Here is a 5,073-nt window from a genome sequence, read left to right on the forward strand (position 1 = left end):
TTGTGCAAGTTATTCAGACACATTTCCATTTATCACGTAGATACTAGGCCAGCTGCTTCCTGACGAGCATCTTTTCCTATTTTGGGAGGTTCTGGGATTCACTGCATTGATTAGCTTGCTGAAATAAAGATAACTTTATTTCCCTAATTATAATTCTCTAGTGGATTCCCATTGCATTTAAGAAAAAAAAAATCCCATCTTTTTACCATAGTCATCAGGGCCCTACAAGAGCTGGCCTCTAACCTCCCCTTAGGCCAGCTTCCCCTTGTTTGCCACGCTGTGCTTCTGGCTCATTCCTACCCCAAGCCTCTGCCTTTGCTACTCCTGGCTAAAGTGCTCTGTCCAAGATTATATGCTGGAAGCTTCATATCTCAGCTCAAATGTCGTTTTCTCAGCGAGGCCTTCCCTCACCATCTGATCTAACATCCTGTCCTGCCCTCCTCACTTTCCATCGTATCACTTCATTTTATTGTTTTTGAAAGCACTTATAGTTACTGCAATTGTCTTACTCATTTGTCATCTTGATTATTGTTTCCTCGTCATGGAAGTAGACAGCTTGACTGTCTTCACTGCCTTATAGCCCTTGTGCCTAGAAGAGCACTTGGAGCATAACAGCTTTTTAGTAAATGTGGTTACAGAGGATGGATTTGTAGGCAGTGTTTGAGATTTGGGTTTCCAAATTCTTCATGGGGTTTTTACTACTATCATTGTAACTAATTCTTCACAGGGATATGCTTGCTCTGAGAGTCTTTCATCTAACATATAGCTAAGATAGTCTGGGATCATTCCACTCATCATAGTTTAGCTTTATGGACAAGTGATAACTTAAAGAGAATGGAATAGAGAGAGACGGTTATTGCTGGAGTGATTAAACCTGAAGAGACTTCTTACTTACTTCTAGTTTTCTATATAGATAGAGGGTGTCACAAAAGATCAGAGCTCAAGTCTCAATTCTCACCCTCACTGGCACTAGGTTGGAGAAAAACTCAACCTTTCTGACTTTGTATTCTCATATATTGCCTGCCTGATTTTTAATAGAAAGGATGTGATGAGGACCAAGTGAGATAATGTGGCTGGAATGCTCTGAAACCTTGAAATTGCTATTTGGGTGTAAGTACCTGTGTTTACACATGAGCATCTTCAGTGATCTATCTGTTGACCCCTGTCTTCCTCACCAGGTGATCACTTCTTACTTCTTTTTGTATCTGCAATACTCAGTGCAGTATGTATTCAATACATTATCAAATGAATGAATAAGTGAATACTATTATTATTCCTTTCTTTTTCTTGGTCAACTCCTATCTCTTTATGGGAGCCTTATTAATTTTGCATTTGTTTTTCACTCTCTCTTTTTTTGTAAGTTATTGGCCATTAGATAGAACAGTTTCATAGGAACATCTCTCACTTAAGGTCGTTTCAGTGTGACTTTCTACTGTTATTGTCAGTGTATATGGCCTTGACATAGGTTTTGGCATCCCAGAGTACTGTAAGGGAGAAAAAGCATTTGTCCGATAAATAAAATGAAAAGCACAGATCATATTGGCCATGGCCTTCTAGGGTTTAGACTCAGAAGAGAATATTTGAGACTTTTTATTAATCACAACCCTAGCCCACTCCAATCTATGTGCTGTAACCATTTAGGAAACTGAAGTTAAGACCTTAGTGAATCATATCCTAGTCTGTTAGGCAATACCTTTATTTTGGGATCTGGGTTATTTGTAGATTGCCCTTTTTTGGTATAAATGAGCATCACTGTTTATTTCCATTTTGCAATAAAAAGCTACTGGCTGTTTAGCCAGAAAGCAAATATTTTCACTTTGAATTGCTTTCTGGACATTTTTCCAACAGTTTGATTTGAAGCTGTGAAACACATTACTCCCCTTCCCTCCTCTCATCCCCCTCCATTTCCTTTGAGGTCTATCAAAACCAATGCCTCAAAAAATAAAGCCAGTATTCTTTAATTGCTTCTTTACCATATGAAAGGATCAGAGAGGCTGAAATAAATGCTTGTTTGGACCCAAAATGCTGCAGTCAAGGAAAGTCTGCCAGCTAACCAGGTATTCCAGAATATCTTGCCTTAGGCCAGCCTGCCCAGGGACTGGCATTGAAATATGTCTGGGCTTTGGTATTTTCTGTGTAGCTTAAAATGCTATCTTTGGGCACATTTATGGGGCTGCATAAGAAATATTGTACAATCTGCATAGTGATGAAGTTACGTATGTCTTAAACATGTTCTCCAGTCATAGAATATTCCTTTTGCAGACCTTTGGATCCCTTAGGTTGTTTTTAAATTTAATTTTAATTTTCTATTTTTCCATCTGGATGCACTTTCCACTCATCATTTATTTTACTAAAATTTTCCAGCTTGTTTGGATCTTTATCCATTGAAAATCTTACCTCCAAGACTATGCCCTTTACACAATAACACACACACACACACACACACACACACACACACAGGCAGAAACATATCCCAAAACAAATTTTCCTTAAATTTAAGAGTTTAATTTCATTCCCAGCTGTAATTTACTATCAGTAGCCTGGATGTCCTTTATTTTAGTCATTTCCACCCTTGCTTGGTTCAACTCAAGGCATTCAGATCCCAGTTGACTCACAGTCTAGGTATTTAGTAGATTTGTATCTTTTCTTTTTATTTTGGTGACATTGCTTAGGTATGCCCTACCATTCTTGACATAGCTGATAATGGAAAGCCTTCAAAAAACATTTTTCGAACTTTTTAATTACAGCAAGTTATAGCATTTGAAAAAAAGAGAAAGAAAGAATAAAAATAATTTCAAAAAGAATCATCATTGGGGATCCCTGGGTGGCTCAGCGGTTTGGCACCTGCCTTCAGCTCAGGGCGTGATCCTGGAGTCCTGGGATGGAGTCCCACATCGGGCTCCCTGCATGGAGCCTGCTTCTCCCTCTGCCTGTGTCTCTGCCTCTCTCTCTCTCTCTGTGTCTCTCATGAATAAATAAATAGAATCTTAAAAAAAAAAAAGAATCATCATGAACAAATAGCAATGAGTTGCAAATTTTCAGAAATAGGTTAGGTATTAATATTTCTGATTCCTCAAAAGTAGGTGAATTGATTTCTTCTCATTTTTTCCATAGTGTCCTTTAAGTAGAGGATGAAGGATGCTTTATAGAGGCGAATAAAATTCACTGCCTATCATTATGGAGGGCTGACTCAAACTTTCAAATATTTTGAGTGGTAGGAAAAAAAATAGACACAAGATAATTTTATGAATTTTAAAAGTGTTCTCTGAACCCCAGGGAAAGATCCAATGGGACCAAACCTACTTTATCCCTTCTGGATACATAATACACACTGGCAAATTAAAGGCTTTGAGAAGTCCTATAGTAAGGAATCTTGTTCAATTAGGTATTTCTCACACTTATCAGACTATGAGATTATCTTCTCACAGAATAAGAATTAACTTTCATAGAAAATGTCCACAGAACACAGTTAAAGAAAGGTTCTGATCATTCTGAAACAGAGGATAGGTATACGGGGCACTGTCTTTGCTACGTGATCAGCAAGAGAGAACCAGGAGAAGCATCCAAGTTCTATGGCTCCCAGCAGGAACCTAGGGATGAAAGCACAAGATATGATCTTTAGTGGAGAGCCTCTGCCCACAATGAAAACAAGACTGAGGGAGAGAAAAGTTGCTGAGTTGTTCCATGTGACCCTGGGCAGGCATGCAGAAAGGCTCATCTTTCTGGTAAGATAAGCAATTCCAACTTGGTTGGATATTTGAATCATGTAGTTGTTTTATGTTGTCTTGAAGACAATTGACTAAGTTTCTGTTTTTCAACATATATATAGAGAAAAACAACATTCCTGAGTCATTAATTCAATAATTACTCGGCATATCCCTGGGGGGTGTTCATAATCATATTTTTAAAACAGGTTCAAATTATTTGTCATTGTTTTCAATTTAAACCACATCAGTTAGATTTCCTACAAATTACACACACGTGTGTGTGTGTGCACACGCACACATACACACACATACACACTACTCACACCCACAAGCCTGTTTCTCATTCTGTGGTGACATGTAATGAAAGGTTATTGTGAACCTGGTCTACATAAGACAGCTGCCCTGCAGATGTTCCAGAACTATATTAAATGCCCTACACATTAACGTTGGCTTCTAGGAGTCTGAAGCTCTCACCCCAACCCAAGTACTTCAACTTCTCATTCCTCTTCCATTTACTTTCAAACTGAATGATTAAGGGACAATATGAAAAACACATGTAAAATGCCCACTGAGTTTTCTTTTCTTTTTTCCTTTCTTTTTCGTACATAAAAACAATGAGGGAAAGCCAATGTAGAGGTACTGGGGCCAACCAGCGGTTTACTTTGAAGCTTACCAGGGACACTAGGGAAATTTGCCAGGACATGGATTGTGTTTGAAGAGTCAGATCAAAGAAAGAAATATGGAGTGTCAGAGCCTGGCATCTCCTGGGTTTGTCTGTCCAAAGTGCAATGTCCAAAGCAATTTTCATTCCTTGTTCGTGTTGCATTTTGTGTCACTCTTCTCTTCCAAAAAGTCCTTGAAGCGAAAAGGCATATGTTCAGTGTGGACGAAGATGTAAACTATCATCACATTTTAAAAATGGAATTGTCAAGTAGCCTTGGATTTAAATTTCATTTGGGGATTCACTGATCCCTGGAGACGTTTAAATCCCTGGTAGTGAAGTATTTCATGTCCTTTATCCTTTCTAAGGATATTCGCTAATTTAATTTAACTTCTAATTATTTTTTCCCTTAATTTTCCAGAGTCTCCAAGGGAAGACATTTCTATAACTTTAGCCCTCTTAGAAGAAATGAGGGAAAGGTCAAAAGGACTCTCTGGTGAGAATGGGTATGAGAAATAGACTGATACATGGTGACCTAGACATTGCACTTACTAACACATTATACTTTTTAGGATAAAAGGGGATCTGTGGCAAGCCTGTGATCCTCTGAAGTTCTACGTGGAGGCATGGATACTCCTGATGACAGTATCTCATGGAGAACTTAATTGATGTTTGTACTCCAGACTCAAAACCTAGCAAGACAGT

This window comes from Vulpes lagopus, chromosome 2, assembly GCF_018345385.1.
Source record: "Vulpes lagopus strain Blue_001 chromosome 2, ASM1834538v1, whole genome shotgun sequence".
NCBI lineage: Eukaryota > Metazoa > Chordata > Mammalia > Carnivora > Canidae > Vulpes > Vulpes lagopus.